This window comes from Protopterus annectens, chromosome 3.part0, assembly GCF_019279795.1.
Source record: "Protopterus annectens isolate FY-2018-M chromosome 3.part0, PAN1.0, whole genome shotgun sequence".
Taxonomy (NCBI): Eukaryota; Metazoa; Chordata; order Ceratodontiformes; family Protopteridae; genus Protopterus; species Protopterus annectens.
The window spans coordinates 1,084,286,917-1,084,307,396 of NC_056731.1; positions in this window are offsets into that span (position 1 = coordinate 1,084,286,917).

Consider the following 20,480-nt stretch of genomic DNA (forward strand, 5'->3'; position numbering starts at 1 on the left):
TGTGATACACACACCACCCCTGACTACGTCATGCTTTCCAGAGTGCAGTATGTACAGATCTCTACAACAGTGTACAGGGGTGTGTAACAATTGGGATGCATTCCCCACCATATGTGGCATATATGGTCACACAAGCAAACACACATGGCAGTACTGTGAATGATACACCTGCTATATGATGATACATCTGACAGACATGCAGCAGTATTGGCTGCATTATGTGTACCAACGCTACCTCCAGCAATTGTGCTGCTATATGCACATGGGAGGATGTAAGTGTTACAGGTGTCAAGTGACTTACAGTCAGTAACACCCGACTGCTGTGTAGGTTTTATGTCTTCACCATCAAGTAACAGTAACACAGCGTACTGTTTGCACATGTAATGGTAGGATGGCATGTGACACAACTGTGAGCCGTCCCCAGCAAACATCCATCTGCAAAGGTGGATCACCACTTTATGTACACACATCCATCCATACCTTATGTACATCCTACCGTACTGTCAGTATTTCACCATATACAGGTGTCAATAATGGGGCTGCATTGCATCTGCATGTTGTAGTTAGGCACAGCTGAATTACATACATCAGCTACTGCACATGCATGGTAGCTGCATGCACACCACTACATGTACATGTGTGTTGGTCCTACATGCCTGTCATGTAGCCATGTTTGTATGCATTGCAATTGGTGGACATATGTGATGACATACATAACACATGGACTGTTGTATGATATGATGGGTGTCATGGGTAACTAGTACAGAGGGAATGTGTCCTCGGTCAACATTGCTACCTCATGTACTGTTAGCATTCAAAAGCCATGGACCTACCTTCCATTTGCATGCATGTGATTGCTGTAGCCACTTTTCTGCACGGAGGACAGCAAAAGCTATGCTATGTACATATGTGTTTTGTGTGTGTGTGTGTGTGTGTGTGTGTGTGTGTGTGTGTGTGTGTGTGTGTGTGTGTGTGTGTGTGTGTGTGTGTGTGTGTGGTCCATGCACATATCCACTGTGATTACATGTATGTCATATCCAAACATGTGTGTTCTTTGGTGTACAGCGATAGTCATCTGTCACAGCTGTGTAAGATCCAGGGCCCCTGTTATGTGTAGAGCTGACCTGGTCATGTACAGTGGTATCATTGCATTGCATAACACATGATGGAACCCTGTCAGTACATGTGTAGTCTGCACAGTTGCTGTAGACCTATGTACAGTCCACTGGTCATGAGTCACACGGTGTTGTGGTAATATATGGCTGTGTGTTGCTGGTCCAATGACATGGTGATGTCTGAGGGCTACATAGTAGACTGTGGTGTTTACCTCTGTGATCTGCACCTGAGACATCTGTGATGGCTCTTGAGTGTGTACTGGTCAGTACATGTGAGCGGCCTTCATGTACGTGGGGACAGTAACACCATACTGTGCCCTTCTGTGTTTAGAATCCGTGTGCATGCAAGACAGCCCGTTGCTACTGCTAAGTGTGTGAGCATGCCCAGTACACCATTGTGTAGATGGACGCACAGTACATTCCAAACTGTGCCCTTCTGTGTTTAGAATCCGTGTGCATGCAAGACGGCCCTTTGCAACTGCTAAGTGTGTGAGCATGCCCAGTATGCCATTGTGTAGATGGACACACAGTACATTCCAAATGGACGTGTGATACTAAGTGTGTGAGCATGCCCAGTGACACCTTGTGTCGGTGATGTGCCTCTGTGTATGGGCATGGCCATTGACATGCTGTATAGCAATGGTGGTCATCGAGACAACTGATGTCCATTTTCCACGTCAGGATGGATGCCAACAGTGAACACACTGGTTGACTGTCTTGAAGGGTGTACTGTCTGTGGCGCATCTCATATCTATGTAGTGTTGTAATAGTGCTCCGTAGATGGCAGTTGCCCCGCTCACACCACTACCGTGTGTTTGTCTACGTCTACCTTGGGACAGTAATATGCTTTTAGACTGCTCACTCTCTATATATTCCCTATCGGCGTCTTTGCCTTTGCGGATGATGTCATCCACCTAGAAGTATGCCTCTGGGAGTGCTGTGGTCCAGAAATTTCTGTAGTGTGTTCTGTAACTGCGTAATGCTGTAGTGTGATAAGGTAGTTAGGTGTATGTTCAACTCCCAGCCCTGCCAAGTGTTTGTGTGTGTGTATTTCCAGCTGTCTGGGGACAGAGTAATGCTTTTAGACTGCTCACTCCACATACATTCCCTATCGGCGTCTTTGCCTTCACGGATGATGTCATCCACCTAGTAGTATGCCTCTGGGAGTGCTGTGTTCCAGTAATCTCGGTAGCACATTCTGTAACTGCGTAATGCTGTAGTGTGATAAGGTAATTAAGTGTATGTTCGACTCCTAGCCCTGCCAAGTGTGTGCCTGTGTGTGTGTGTTTCCAGCTGCCTGGGGACAGAGTAATGCTTTTAGACTGCTCACTCCACATACATTCCCTATCGGCGTCTTTACCTTTGTGGATGATGTCATCCACCTAGAAGTATGCCTCTGGGAGTGCTGTGTTCCAGTAATCTCGGTAGCGCTTTCTGTAACTGTGTAATGCTGTAGTGTGATAAGGTAGTTAGATGTATGCTCAACTCCCAGCCCTGCCAAGTGTGTGTGTGTGTGTGTGTGTGTGTGTGTGTGTGTTTCCAGCTGCCTGGGGACAGAGTAATGCTTTTAGATGGCTCACTCCACATACATTCCCTATCGGCGTCTTTGCCTTTGCTGATGATGTCATCCACCTAGAAGTATGCCTCTGGGAGTGCTGTGTTCCAGTAATCTTGATAGTGCATTCTGTAACTGCGTAATGCTGTAGTGTGATAAGGTAGTTAGGTGTATGTTTGACTCTCAGCCCTGCTGTGTGGGTGTGTGTTTCCAGCTGCCTGGGGACAGAGTAATGCTTTTAGACGGCTCACTCCACATACATTCCCTATCGGCATCTTTGCTTTTGCAGATGATGTCATCCAACTAGAAGTATGTCTCTGGGAGTACTGTGTACCAGTAATCTCGATAGCACGTTCTGTTACTGCATAATGCTATAGTGTGGTAGACTAGACAGGTAGGTGCTCGATTCCAAGGCATGGCAAGTGTGTGTGTTTGGCAGTTATACCGTATATGTTGGTATCTCTGAGTGGCTAGCTGCGAGGTGTGTTCAGTTTGTTTTGTTGCTGACCTATATAGTGTCCACAGCCCGCATATTCTGCCAAGACACTGGGTTGTCAACACATACATTCGCCAATAGGTCTGGTGAGTAACTGTCAGCAGCCCTACTCTTACCCTTGATACGGTCTGACCCGTGTGAGGCAACATAACACACGTGCCTTGATAGTAACAACACTACATGATGCAGGTGGCTCATGTAGTTTCCTTTTCATTCCTGTCTAATGCATTGCTGTCATGTGGTCCGCTGTTGTGATATAAATGCCATATCTACATATGTGTGTACATGTATATGTGTGTATGTATATATATATATATATATATATATATATATATATATATATATATATATATATATATATATATATATATATATATATATATATATATATATATATATATATATATATATATATATATATGGGTTCATGTCTACGGATCGACAACTTACTATATCGACATCCACTTCACCGACATCTAAAATAATGATAACTACCAGACATGCATAACACTGCCATACTTATGGTAGGCATGATTAGCGAAATTTAAATCTCTTACCTGTTAAATGTCCGTGATTTGCGGTGTCGATTATTTTAGATGTCAGTGAAGTGGATGTCGATATAGTAAGTTGTCGATCCGTAGACATGAACCCATATATATATATATATATATATATATATATATATATATATATATATATATATATATATATATATATATATATATGTCCATGTATATATGTATACAAATAATATATATGATATATGTAGATGTAGAAGTGGACATATGTCTGGGGACATCGGCACTATTGAATGTTTGTGCCGGATGATCTGTACGTGATAACCTGGGATCTATGTATATCTGCCATGGTGTGGTGGTAATGCACATCGTCTGTAGTGTGCAGGGCCACGGGTTGTAGTCATGTAGACACTGGTTATTTTGTTGCTGGGAAGATCATGGGACATCGAATATGGTGATGGTAAGGCACCTGTTGCCAGTTGTGTATATATTTGAGCGACACTGAGCAGTGGTTAATAATTTGGAGGTTTGGTATGGGTCATAAAACTATTCACTAGAAGACTATACTATGCAGATGAGGTTGACTATGGTGTATCACATTTATCACCAGGGTGTGCTGCTGGTCCCTGAAGTGTATGTGTGTAGTCAGCAGGGTGCAGGTCTCGAATATAGTTGACAGCATGGGAGAGGGGGTCAGGCATACTGTACGTACATTGCAGAACTGTGACTCGGGAGTGCACCTGCCTTAGCACACCTAAGCTAGGAGTGTGTCTATACCTGCCTGGTGACATTGGGAGGGATGACAGCAGTGGCAGGGTAGTCAGGGTGTACAGGCTGCACAAACAGATGTTGATCAGCACAATCAGCAGATGACATGGCCTGCCCACACATGAACTGTACATTAATGCGAGCAAGCAGCATACACACAGGTTTCGTCCACTCTCTACACCACCGGTGTATACCTGCAAGGGCATTTCATGACACAGTCCAACCAAATGACATGGGCTGCAGCAAGCAACATATACCAACATGTGCAGGAGGCTGGGGCAGTGAGGATGTGTATGCTGCCGAACAACCCTTACTGGGGTGACATAAGACTTTATAGACTGAGGGTGACTTACCAGGGGCTACATGGGCTGGGGATGTTGGAGCACTATGGGGTGGACAGAGACCTCCTACAGCAGCTTGTTGACCTGTGCCTGCCACACCTGACACATCAAACAGGCCGAGGGAAATGCATCACAATGGATACCATGGGATGTGTTGGCCTAGGTGTACTAGCCACAGGTACCTCACACAGCACAACTGGGGATATCATGGGTATCACACAGGCATCTGCATCCAGAGTATTGCACCAGTTCACAGATGCCATGTCAACACTAGTGAGCACGTACATTTCCTCAACACACGTGATTAGTAGACCAGCAATATGCATCTGTTCAACCACATGGATGACTACCCTGGGGTACTGGGTGCTATAACCTGCACACATAGCACCACCTGGGTAGCGGGGTAGGGCCTACAGTCACTGCAGGGGCATAACCTCCAACAGCTAGGCCATATGCGATGGCCAGGTAATGAGATTGAATGTGTGTGCTGTCTGCCCCGGAAGCTATGATGTGTCCGATATATGGCTTCTGACACAGCTGTAGCACACCAATGCCTTTATTGACATCCCCTACAGTCTCCTAGTGGGGGATGCTGGTTAAATACTGGTGTAGTGGCTGATGACACCCATCAGCAATGCACACACACCTGAACACTCACATCATACTAAGGCGGATGCACAGGCAAGACATATACTTGTGCATGTGCTTGGGATGCTCGGTTCACAATTCTGGTGTCTGGACACATCCGTTGGAGCTCTGCAGTATTCACAAGCTACATGCATACAAGTTGTTATGGTATTTGCTATGCTACACAATGTTATCCTGCAGTAACAGTTGCAGCAGGAACAGCATGGGGTAGGGCCACACAGCCCAACACCACTGCCAAGGCCTGTAGAGGCACAGTGTGACTTGGTGAAGGAACTACCTGAGTAGGGCACAGTCGATGAAAGCCTGTGCACAGTATGACCTGCCCTTGGCAAAAAGGTAACAGAAGGCATATGCACTGACACAGTAGGTACCCACGGATTTCCCCTCTCTGACCCGCACACAGTACAATGGATGCCAAACATGACAGTACCAGTGCTCGGCCATGTATAGGAGGTGCACTGTGTGCAACCGACATAGGCAGCACTCCAGCACCATTCTCAAGTCTGGAACACACCCAGGGTATGTCTATTGACCTAACAAGTGGCATTTGTATTAGAATGTGTAGTTACCCATTGCTATGGTATGTATGTGAGCATACAAGTGACAGTGGTGACCAAATGTTAGGGCAGCAGACAGTACACATCCATAGTGGCACCATGACCTCTGTAGCACATACGGGGGTCATAATGGTAGCCTGTAGTACACAGGGTGTCCTACCCACTGCAGATTATTGGCTGACCATCATGTGTGTCCATACAGCCCACACACATTCCATGCAGCTGGACAGATGTGGACCAATACAGACGAATGATATACGATGGCCTATGGATATGCCCAATGAATGACCCCAACCCCCTAAGACACACACAGATGACAGCAGGCCAGGCAGTTTGATGTAGGTTGTGTAAGCTAGGACGTCCAACACCACTGTGCTGTTAATTAAAGCTGGGAACTGACGTACCCTGGTATCCCTCCAACCAGCAATTTAGGTAGGTCCACACACTGACATGGAGTACCCAGCATACCAGTACAGTAGCGGCAGATGTGTACAACTGTTGGCTGTAACCCCGTCACACCTACACATGTGAGAGTCATGTGCACCACCCATGGTGCTATGTAGGACTGTGGTTGTGGTTGCATGTCTCCCCACACTATGCAGACATGTAGCAACTGTCAATGCCACATGGCCATTAGCTACCCTGCAGACACAGCATGACACCTGTCTGTGTCGAACGGAGGGGTCAGCAACACAGTACTAACTATCTGGATATGTGACACATGCAATACAGTTGGCCATACTTTGCATGCTCACACACATGACGGTATGACGGTATTGTCGGTCGACAACATGCGTAACAGTCATACTGGGCATGCTCACACACTGAAACACAGGACGGCCAGGCATGCATACACCAGTGGTCCGGACATATCTGCCAGTACATTGCTATACTGTTGGATGTCTACGCTGTATGGTGTGTGTGTGGTCTATTGTCTGTACATATGCCATGGTATTTTGTTAATTCACATGAGCTATGTGTGCAGGGTACTTCTACCATCACGTGTATAGGGCATTTTTTTCTTTTCGGACAGGCCAACGCCTTTGGATACAGAACAGGTAAGGCACAGTCCAGCAGGTGGGAGCTGTTGTGCATGGGTTTGCACAGTGTTAAGCACTGCTGACCTCTGGTCATAGCACCTTATACACGTTTAGACTCCACATTTCTTTGACAGCGCACTACTGGCATACTGGTAGACAAACACACTTACAGCAGCTCACTCTCCAACATTTCCACTTACATTTGAAACTCACTCTGGGTGTGTGTGATCCCTTGTGATGCGTATTACATCGGGCTACATGACTACAGTATCGGGTATGTGTAACCATTTTGTGACAGCAGGCGTTCGACTGTACAGACTCGGCGGCCTGTCCAGTGATGTAATCATATTATATGATGTGTTCCTCATATGATCTGCTCCCATCTGCCTGATACATGGGAACTGATATTCTGCAATGCTGACATGTGACTTGAGTTTGTTAAAGCAGCTGTCTGCCGAGTCATGCTACCGCATACCTACTGCACGTTGACCACCTTTCAGATTGTACGACGGGAGACTGTAGGAGTGACACCTTTCCCACTTTGCATGGGACAGTCCCTCATCACACATCTCATGTGACAATACCAGAACTCTCCACCAATCGGGGACACATTTCTGCAGAATCAGGGACAGGTCAAGAAAAATCAGGGACACTTTTACAAAAGTAAGTAGTGCTATTAACTTGACACATTGACAGAATCAGAGCATATGACTTAATACACATATTCTGAAGTAACAGTTGTTTATAACTCTTACTTATTGTCATTAGTCAGTAAGTGTAATTCACCTACTTTCCCTCAACGGACACTAATTTTAGGAGGGATTAAGAAGGACAGAGTTAGACTTTCAGTCAAACTCAGGGACGTACCTGACATTCAAGGACAGTTGAGTGGTATGCACGATACTCTAGCCATTGCAACTGTCCTGATTAGGGGACCTTCTCATGTTGTAGGTGTCTGTACTGGTTGCTTGTTACAGGTCTTGTATACCTGACACGTCGATATGTCATATGTAGTAGCATAAGCAACTATACCGCTGCTAGACTACGCTTTGATTTGTTCCGATATGTATATTTCTGTACTATGCATGGCTGTAGGTATGTTCTGCCCTGGTACATCTGACAGTTCTACAGAGCAGGTTCCACTTTGGCCATTTAGTGGCGGTGGCCCTATAGACCCTATATGTAGAGCTATCGCATGTGTCAAGGCAACACATACCCACAGCCAGTAGTAAATGGACGACTTCCACGGTTTGCATACGTTAAGGTTATTCATGTAGCATTATAATTAATAATACTGTTTCCTATTACATGTAGCTGTTACTGATACAACAAATTGATGTCTGACACCACTACACACATTATATAGCTTCCATTCCCGAACTCACAGGCCATGTGCCATAACTGTCATTTTGCAGGACACAACTGCCCAGACAGGTGTGTCCCTCGCAGGCGTATGGGTGTTGAACTTCTTCTATTATGCTATCATCTACCCAAGGTGGTCAGCAATTTATGCACTTTCAGTCAGTAGCAGAACTCACATACCAATGGGTGTGAATGAGCACTGTATCAGGAACAATGCATAACACCCTGTGGGACACATTTAGACGATTGGTTCTATTAACCAGACACATTCACAGTCACAGAGCATATGTATTCATGCACGTTTGTCGAGGTACATGCTGCTTACGACTCATACATGTTGTCATCTGTCATTACCTGTATTCCGCCACCTGTTCATCTGATATCACTAGTTCTGGCAGTGTTTAGTTGGACTTTGTTACATTCTGATACATAACTATGGACGTCCATGCTAATCGGGTATACAGCACTGTTTAGGTCTCTGTGTATTCCCCCGATGGTTTACAGACTATCCGGTAGATGTGCTCTTCAGGTTTGGGAGGTGTAGGCGTATACTATGCCCACATAGGAATATTAATGACTTCCACTGGGCGGGCCTACTACATGTCTGCCAACCAGCACCTGCACACTTAAGCCCATTAATGCATACCCATGGTCCACCTACCTGGCACCCCTCTACAGCAGTCATGACAAATACTTACTGCGAGCGCAGCTGGGGTATGAGCACACCCCCTACACATTGCCCACTCTCCCCATCTCGGGACACATGTTATAAGTTTTGTCAACCCATGAATTATCACACTTGCACAACCTACTGTTCCATGTACACCTACATCCTGCTCGTAATAATGTCAGCAGCTTTACACGTACCCTGAATTTTTTGGGTCCCGCAAGGGACACCGTTATCCATGTTTAAAGTGTAGACCTTGCAGTACTCTCCCACTGGTCCTTTCCTACCGGTGTTTTGGACAGTGGCAGTGTATTGATCTGTATTGCCTGTCTGTATGTCTGTCCGGCCTAGCTGGGTGATGTGGGGGGTACAACATTTATTTATTGGACCTCCCAGTCACATATGTCCAGGCTGTAAATATGTTACTCCTAATTGCTGTGAAGTAACCTATTTATGTACATGTGTATATCTACACTGACATATATATTTTGTTTTGTGTGTATGTGTATATATCACTACCTGTTGTTTGTGTATATATATATATATATATATATATATATATATATATATATATATATATTTATATCCGTAGTATATCCTTGTGTGTGTGTGTGTATATATATATATATATATATATATATCCGTATGAATATATATGTGTATGTAAATTACTATAGATATATGTATATATACGTTTTTATCTATATATACATCTGTGTATTGGTCTCTGCTTCAACTGCATACTATTGCCTTAGTCATTCTGACACCGACACTTCACTCCGGTGAACATGTGCTCAGTATATTGTACATTATGCAGTGGACAGATGTCGCACATTTTTCATGTCTAGGGTGCCGCTGCTAACTGGGATGTGATACAGTGTCATTCGACCTATTACTCGTATGCACAGCCTTTTATTCCTGCTACTGTGTTTGTTTCTGTGCACATTCATATTATTACTGTTGATAGGATGTGTGTTTGTGTTACTGTGACTGTACGTCAACATATTGTTGTCTTCATGTAGTTGTGTCTTTCTGATTTTCCTGGTTTGGGGTTGTCACAGCAGAACTCCTTTCCGCTCATGGGTGGCGTATTGGTTTTACGTGCCAGGCTGCCAGACCTGACGCACAACATCTGACAACGATACACCCATTCACGCATGTTTCCATGCAAATGACGCTCTATCTGGGAATCACACCTACATACTAGCTGACCTCCATGGGCCTCTCTATTGCACCCGGCGCAACATACCCTAGCACTCCTGTGTCCATAATCGCATATCCATAGTTTCTCCTGCACAACCGTGTTGATTTTCCACACATAACAGCCGTTATACACCTGATATCCCAGCCATGACACACCTTTACACATTGACCTCTCATGAGCGTTGGGGCCCTAAACACATTTTGTACCACCTCGTGTATTCACAGGCTCACCATCCATTCATATTTGCACATACGTGCCTTTCATGGTGTTATGGATTACGAACGATTTGCGGGTTACAAGTGTAGGTGGTCGCAACATGTACTACATTCCGTCTGTTTGCAATGTTGATGTAGCACTTCGATGATGTTATGGCCACTGGTATAGCCCTGCCTCTGGTGAGAAGAGCGGTGATCTACTCACACTTGTGCAGCTTTATGTGACATATGCTGCGAGCACTTCATAATTCCTTACTTGCTCTGGATTCCCTTCACAACCCTTATGTTTGTTTTCGTCTTTCAGTGTTCCTTACATATCTATATATGTCTATATATGTGTAGATATATATATATATATATATATATATATATATATATACATATATATATATATATATATATATATATATATATATATATATATATATATATATGTGTGTGTGTGTATATATATATATGTGTATATATAGATAAATATGTAGATATATAATTGCATATTTCTCTTATGTCTGTGGATATTTATCTACACACACATCTATCTATATATATAAAAGTTACAGCTGTACAAGACAACATACATTTGCTATGCTAATAGCTGCATACACCTGCGCAGGCCCACTTGCATCTACTTATTCTGAGTTACATATGTTTACAGGCACTTCTTTGGGATTACATGTGCCTTATTCCTTATGACAGTACCACTTTGATGGATTACGGTTAATGGACCCGTGCGAACGCGATCACCTTTACATGTATAAATGTTGGCTTTACAGCACAGAGGCATTCATTACACAATTAATATGTGCTATAGTCGTACTTGAACCGGGAATGCCTTTACGTTTGGCGGATGCTGTAACCACTACACTATTGGTGTTCTGGCTCATTTATATGTATACCCATGGTTCATAGCTACTCTGACATACGCCTCACCGCTTCCCTTACACAGCAGGCATCCATTCTCCTGCTGGGAAAACTGCAGTACTACAATTAGGACATTCCCTATTTCTGACTGCTCTGGACCCGTGCTGCAAGTTTACTCACTCCAAGGATATTCATAGCTCCTACGCTTATAGTCCCCACACATATGTGTGTTTGATTGTCAGTGCGTTTTTGTGCTAGTCCGGATTTAGGCTCGGCTGACTGGTGAGTAGAACTGCCCTGGCACTGTTCAAAGATCAGATGTAGCAGATGGACAGAGGTAGTCCAGAGTTTAACATTCTACCTGTGTTTACAGATGCAGGTATTTGGGCATCTCTGACCACATTATTGGGTCGGCGCTACATAATTTAGGGTGGGGAGTGGTTCCACTACATAATGCAGGTTGGGAGGTGATTTCCTATTGTTTCCCTTCCCATTTGACTATTTCATTCATTTATAGATACAATGAATATTATTCTGGACATCTGTTATAAATTCACTACAGGTATGCAATAGCCCTGTCAACAGATGTGACGGTTGGTGTACATCTGTGTACGGACCTCTCTGATACTCGGGGACTCGCTTCTACAGGGACAAGGCTATGACAACTCAGGGACAATCATGGACACTTCTACCATATTAGTACTATTAACTTGGAACATGAGACAGATTCGTAATACTACTAATTTTCTGCAGTTAAATGCATCTATTACTCTTAATTGTTGTAAGTAGTCATTCTCATTCAACACCTTTCCCCCAAAGGTCACTGGCTTTGTGAGTGGTTAAGGGGTTGGCCAGTTATTGTGTGAATGCTCTGACCATTGGTATCGTTGACATTGTCATATGTATAGGTTGGGATGTATTCTGGGAACTAGGGTTGCCACCTTTTTAAATGGCCAAGATGGGACATTTTTGGGATACACATCATATTTTACAAGCCGACACATACCCACGGTCAGTACAACAGATAGAACTTTACTTATTTGCCTATATAAAAGCCTATTGTTGTAGCGGTTTAGTTGCTTATTATGTTTCTTGTAACATTTAGGTATTGTAGATACTGCAATAATTATTTTCTGCAACTATTACATAATATATAATTATGTCCTACAATCCCAGGACATTTGTCATTTGTAATGTATTTTGTCCGGACACAACTGTCCAAAGAGGGACTGTCCCTCGCAAAGCGGGACAGATGGTAACTTTACTGCAGACACCAGATTGTTTGGGCCAACACATAGCCACGGTCAGTGCAGGTTTAGAACATTCATTTGTTTCCTAGCTGTGAGCCTCATATCTTTGGCACTTTTGTTGTTTGCCTGTTTCTTGTATGAATTACATGTATTCTATCCTGACATGACCGCTTTAGGCAACTGTTACATGCAGTATGGAACATAGTTATTTCCTACGATCACAGGACATCTGGCATTGTATCATCGTTGGTCAGGTCACACCTACACACACATTAATTGTCCCTCACAGAGTGGATCAGGGGGTATCCTGTTTACATCATTGCCTTCATCACCCTTATATCATGTGACACTGTCCGAATGTGTGCAATATATTCTCTCGCTTATTCATGTCGGGACACGTGCGTCACGGGCAGGTGTTTGATCCTGGGTAGTAGGTTATGCATTACCATCTAGGGCTGGACAGTCTCGTGCACCACTACTGCACATTCAAACTTGTGTCCAGATATCTACAGGACTGGACTTTGTGTCTTCCATTCTAAAGTTTACACAGGTTACTTATCCCATGAGGGATATCCCAAAAATTGAACAAGACCGAAACAAGACAAATACCGACCATTCTTCTGGCGTTATGAAAATGTGCTGGGGGTTTTACATGCAAGGGATACATAGTTCGCAATCCTGAAACTGCCTAGGGTGACACTACCTACTACATATGCGTAGTGGTCACTATGTGTAGATGTGGCTGCACCAAACCAGTAGGCCAAGTATGGCTGGATTTGGTGGACATTCAGGTATGGGAGCGGGTTGTGTGCTGTGGAGGGGATGCTGGGTAGTCCATTATGCATCCAGGTGTGTTGCATTTGATATTGCAAACGAACACAGTTAGCCAGCCAATTCGCAGTTCAACAAAGAACCAAACATTCAAAAAACAGATGGTGAAGATTCCGACTTTATTTGTAAAAATAACAAACCGGTTTTGGCAAAAACCTGCCTTCTTCAGTGTAAGAGTAACAGACATATAGAATATAATTAGGTATACAAATTTATACCCAAAGTTAACCAATGAGCATCAATGAACTATCAGTGCTCATGAATAATATATTAATAAAATGAAAAATACACAAAACAAGGGAACAAGGCTATAATCCTGACCTCTGATAAATTATTACAAGTAGTTATAATATATGTACATATAACAATTTATTTGTGTGTGAAAACCTTTATAGATGATATTTATTGAATAGTTTCGGAGGATCGTGTCCATGCTTGATTAATGTCTTGTGTTTTATATCCTCTGTTGACAAATCTACGATATAAATCTTGACTAGCTGCCTCATAGTCTGATTTGGTGGAACTAAGATGCTTCATACACATGAATTGTGATACCGGGATGTTCCTGATGGTGTGGCGTGGGTGCATGCTAGAAGCATGTAGTAGGGTATTATAGTGTGGATATCTGCGGAAGACTCTAGTAGCTATCTGTTTTTTGGATGTTTGGTTCTTTGTTCAACTGCAAATTTGCTGGCTAACTGTGTTCGTTTGTGGTACTTTCTGGTCGTGCATTACCCACGTGCACAGCAGTTGGTTTTGCCTTGCATTTGATATGGCCAGTTCCATCAGGACCAATCTGTGGGTATGTGCCGGTGACATGTCTATACATTTGTATCGCACATTTTAATATTCATATGTTTGTGGGATTGTGTTCTACAGTATGGCCTGTTTGGTTGTATTGCAGATGTTTATATATGTTTTTGTGTTTCTTTCTGCTTCACCCGCTGCTCTCTCATTCACCTCCGGTTCACCTATTCTGCATACGACACAGTATCGCCTTGGAGGATTGTACCATTACCCATCCCCCCCAAACACATATTCCTGTCGATCCATACATCACTGTTTTGGTTGATGGCCCATGACACTGTCAAGGTAACACATTGCATACCCTACATATGTCAGGTACCTGTATGGTTGTGTGGACTACCCTGCCATGTTTGCTTTCCACATGCTATATCTCACGCACATAGGTACACGCCCATACTTAACTTTCATTACATGGTTGGTATACCTGGGTAATACCCGTTCAACTATGACACATCCTGACAAGTTCGGCTTGTACCGCTGATGTGCGGATTTTGGCAGACTGTTCTAATCATTGGTAGGATGCCACTTTTTCCTATGTCCAAGATGGGATATATTCCGGACACATATCCAAATGTACTGGACAACACGTACCCACCATCAATGGTACAGATAATACTGTTCGTTTCAGCCTACATGTTGCCTTATTGTTGTAGCAGTTTATATGCTCCTTCTGTTTCATTTACATGCTTATTCTATTTCCTGTCACATTTGGCATGTGAAATATGGACATACCTTTTGTATGTGACTATTACATGCCTTGTGAGATATGATTTGGTCAAACGGTCACTAGATATGTACATTTATCGTGTATTTTGTTATGGACACATCTGCCCAGCTGTGTACCCTCCCTCACACTATGGGTCAGCTGGTGACCCTAACCATTGGGCTGGACGTACCTATTGGCGGCGCGCTAACATATGATGCGTTTCACTTCCACTTGGTATAGCTATCTACACTGCGTTGGACGACATGCACACGATTTTCCCTGTCATTTGTTCGTGGGATAGGGACCCGTTATTCCCTACCATCCATTTGTGTTTGCTTCTTCATTTTCTGTTCGCAGGAACTATCTTGCATGCTTTGCATACGTTTCAGTATTCACAGACACTGACAGATGTGATTACTATCTTGCAAGTTGTTATATGCAAGCATTTTAGGTTGCACGTCAACAGCTGGCATTTCCACGCCTCCATGCGGCACTTCAACACGCCCTATGCACTCGCGCTCCTTTCCTATGCACGTGGCTGTGGAGGTGGCGCACCTTCATTAATATGCATTTGGTGCTACTGCGCCATCTTCACGCCACACTGTTGGCGCAAGCCCACCGCCGGCCTTACGCTGAGCTTCATGAATCCCGGGGAGAGTTTATTATGGCAAGCAATGTGTTCATTACATCTCCACAGTATTACTTTAAAGCTACAAAAAAAAAACCCAGGACTGTCTCTATATATTGTCATTATACACTGTGTTTCAACCTGTGCTATCCTTCACAGTTCACTTGGCTGAGTTAAGAGTGCAAAAGTATAATTTCTGCTCTCTACATAGCTAGTACTGGAATATAACCTATGCTATGATTAGATCTGATCTTTGTCCTTTTAACATTTTATACACACACAAAAAAATACTGCTTCTTTGGATTGAATTGTTCTGGCTTGTGAGTTGTAATGTACCAGTAAGGTTCATTACTTCTAACCTTGCTACTGTTTCCGTCATGTTTGTTTTTCTAATGAGTATGATTTAAATATGGCATGAGGACCCCAGGTTTTATTTATAATACATTATGGTCTTGTAACTAACACTTCTAATCTGCAATTCTATGAAAACATTAATCTACCAGTTGCACAGAATAATACATCCTACTGGACCTGCCAAGAAGTCCTTCAGTAATCGAGTAAACAAATAAAATAATTCTACACAGAAACAAGAAACAGTATTAAGTAAAACAAAATGTCAGCCTCAGAAATATTTTTATGCATAAATTTTGCTTTATTATACTAAAAGTACATAAGGCAGAACATCCAGAACTAGTAAAATGATTCATCCGGTTGCACTCAGAAATACCTCATCAGTCAGTGAAGTGTCAAACTATGTCATGTTTATTTATATAAATCACATACTAATTAGATTCATTTCTCGCAAAGTGCTTCTGAAAAAAAAGCTATACCTGAATTGTAAAAATAAAGAAGATAAATCAGTGAGATTAGGAAATGCTTTTAACTTACAATTAATCACTTTAAATGCTTATCAGTACAAAGTGATCTCAGGTCAAACACAATATACAGACCAACTGATATCAAATCATTAGTCAATACATCCGCGCACTCTTCCTGCTTTTCAGTATAAAGCATAGATCACCATGATGAGGCCATAAATTAGGCACGTCTGCTCCACCACACTGAAAGTTTCCATTAACACATATACTCTCTGATGGTTACATAAAGCATTGTAACAGCTTTTCTTTTAATTATAAACAAGTGTTCATTTTAGGCAATCTTTATAATGGCATTTTATCTTTTAAGGTGTTTGCATATAAAACATGCAGCACTTTTTGTAGAGTCACTTTGCTCTCAGTTCACTTATAGTTTAACCCATCCTTCAGTGTGACAGCATCCTTTTTCGAAGATATTATGATTTTTGCAGACTATTGTCTTTTCAGGGATAACTTTCTTTGTAAATGTTGTAAGTACAATATAACATTTCAGTAATGCACTGTGGAACACATGTGACAGTAACTGTTTACTGCCACAAACAAATGTTTACAAAAGGCAATACCAATCAATCAGAGCAGTTGTTAATCTTTATAAAATGTCAGATATTGCAAGAGATGCAAAGAAAACACAGTGTGCTCAGATGTAGTTCCTTTTTAGGGAGGGTGGCCTAATGGTTAAGGTGTTTGCCTTCCAAACATAAGGTGCAGGGTTTGAGTCTCACAAGGGATAAATGGCTAGTATTAAAATGGCTCACAAAAGCAGTTATCTTAGTATGAATTTGTGAACCTACAGGTTACAGTACATGTAAAAAGGTGGATTAACTTCTTGCTTTATGATGAGGTAATTCCAACATACCCTTCTAATGACAATTCCTTAAGGGAACTAATTATCTAAAGTGTAATAATGAAGGACACCAGCAAGTAGGAAAAGAACAATAAATCAATGACTCATAAGTAAAAAGATACTTAAGTGCAGAATCATTGAACCGTGGTACACCTGTTGGATGGTTAGCACTCCTGCCATATGTCACTTGTTTATGCTGTTTGCTTTCCAGCTAAGGACCCTTTGTGCAGTCTCAGCATGTTCTCTCAGTCTCCATGTACATTTCAACAGAGGGTCTAGTCCTCTCCCCCATGTAGAGAGCATAGTAATAAGGTGAAATAATGATCCTCCAGTTTGCAGATAGAAATGTATGCAGCATGAGTGTGTGTGCTTGTATGTGTGTGTGTGTAGATCCATCGAGTCATGAACTATATTACATCCAGGATTATTAATAAGCCTTAGTTACCTTGCTTGCTGAGATCAGTTCTAGCTTCCATATGATGATGATGATGATAATGATATTAAAGTAGGTATTGCAAAGTGAATGAATCAGTGCTTGCACAATAGTCTTTGATCCACTGCTGCTGCAGAAATTCTCCTTATTGGAAACTGTACAGAAATTGCTTTACCTATTAACAGTAATAAGACATTAAAACATAAGGTAGCATCAAAAAAGCCATAGTAGTAACAAGTCTGTCAAATAGTTAAAGGCACTGATCAAATGGACTATTTCTGAGTTACATGCATAGGGTGTTATTTCCAGTGAATGTTGAAAATTTGGTTATCAATTCCTCACTAATAACTTCAGAAAAAGCATAGAACAAAGATACTCAACTTCCATCCTTATTCTATGCCTCACCCATATTTGCAAATCTTAACTTTGCCATCAAAAATAAACTAGAGACCGCCTACTTCAAAACTGCAAAATTTATGACAAATAATTCTGAAAATGCCATCATCGCATAGCATTAAAAGGCCTTAAGCGGCTAGAACTTAAAAACGACCTCAACTACCATCAGTCTATTACGGCTCATAAACTAATATACTCTCAGAAAAATGCTTACCTCTAAAAGAATGCAACAACCCTATACCCTACAATCCAACAACAAAGCTTTTCTATCTCTCACAAAATCAAATAGTGCAGGAGACTCACTATACTCTAATCAGGCACCAAAACCCTGGAAAAAAGTCACACCTGAAATAAGATAGGTAGACACACTGCATTTCTTTAAAACATCACAAAAGAAATACATTCTAAATAACTGGTTGTGCTCATGCACTACCACAGGCTAAACTCTTTCCAGTACTAAACCTAAAATCTACCTTCAAAGTTACAGTTCCTTTACTTAACCTTTCTGTACCCCGATCTTACACATGTAACTTTATAGCTCTTACTAAGAAATCTCAGTTTATATTCTTCTGCAACTGTCATTTACACTGTTCTTCTACAGACTCTCTGCCCTATTTATACTTTCTGTCTTACAAAACTTCCATTTCTCAGATAACTTCCAATAACTCTATTTTGTTTAATGCAGGTCTGTATGAGATCTGTACCTCAATCTACCTGTTTCATATAATTACTTCTCTTAAATTCTACCTCCTGCTAAATCCTTTGTTGCCTTTGTTACCCTTCTCTTTACTTTTAAGAGAAAGACAGTGGATGTATTTTGTAATGTGCTTATCTATGTAATTTCTCTGTAACCAGCTATCTCATGAAAAAATGTATTTCCTTAAATCCATAGGCTACTGTATGTTACCAAATGTGCTCTAAATGCATTCATATGATTGTGTTTTCGTGTAAACTCAGGGCAGGACTCAATAAAACCTACATGGCTTGCTGAAACTGTGTTCACATCACTGCACAATATTGACATGATAGTGCACAAATTTGTATTCAATAAGCATCTCTATACAATGTGTGCAGCCGCACAAATATGGTAAACATCATGGCATACTAATTACTGCATAAGCAGGTGAACTGTATGCTAATCAGGTAATCCAAGATGGTGGAGCTATTCTACAATCTATAAAGCAATCATGCATACTTAGTAAAACCTTTTGCCTTATACTCCTGAGAAGCCTCTCACTGGGCTAGTAATCAAGGAGTCTGAATTCTCACCACTGAGACTAGGGAGGGATGTGCACTTGGAATAGAAATGGATACACTTGGTATTTCCAGACGCAGACCTCTTGTATCAAGCACAGTTTCCTTTAAGAGCACACAGGGGAACACACTCAGCCCGGGGTCTGGATTTCACTATATCTCTCTCCCCCCAGGTCCCCAGTAAATTCCCACTGGTACAGCTATAGGGTTAGGTCCTCAGCCAAGTGTCCAAGCCAAGTCCTCCAGCACCCTCTCTGTAAATCCAGTGTTTCATGTCCCAGCCCCAAGATGCTGACACACACACACACACACACACACACACACACACACACACACACACACACACACACACACACACACACACACACACAAAACTGGGAAAGGCTGGTACAGATTTACCTGCTGTGCCCCCTTCTCCACAGAAAATTAGGTAGTTATCACAGCCACCAGTCACTCCACAATCAGCTACTCTAAGGCCCTTAATGAAGGGTGTCCAATTATACTGTGTAATATTAATGCTAATACAAATGTTTTTACTTGACCAAGAAAGCTAGGCCTACTGCAGAGTATCACCAAGTAAATATAAGCACTCTCAAAGGTTAAATACTTTCGACAATGACCAACCGCAATAAATGTTTAAAATATATTTAATAATAAATAATAAAACAGCATGAAAATACTGACTACATATTCACAGTAAACCACAGAGTTCAAATCATAGGAAATATTGAAAAGAACATTAATGGGCAGACTCAGACAAAGAAAAATAATATCTAAACTAAACTTCACTATATTCCTGACTGAATCTAGAAGAATTGCTATTCCCTAATAACGTACTTGGCAGAAGAAAGGCACAATGAAATAGGTGAACAGTCGTTCTAGTCAGGCTCTCCAAAATAGAATACTCAGAGATTACTCCTTGCAAAATATAATATCCAGGATGGCTTGCAGAATGACCTCATCTCATCAACTGACTCTAGATTCTCATAGTAACCCCTTTTGAAGCTGAGACAGGAATATAGCATAGACAGCTGCAATACACATCTTGGATGTTCATGGCAGTGCCTGGGGCTTCACCTCTTTTTAATGAGTTAATGAACAAAGGCTTC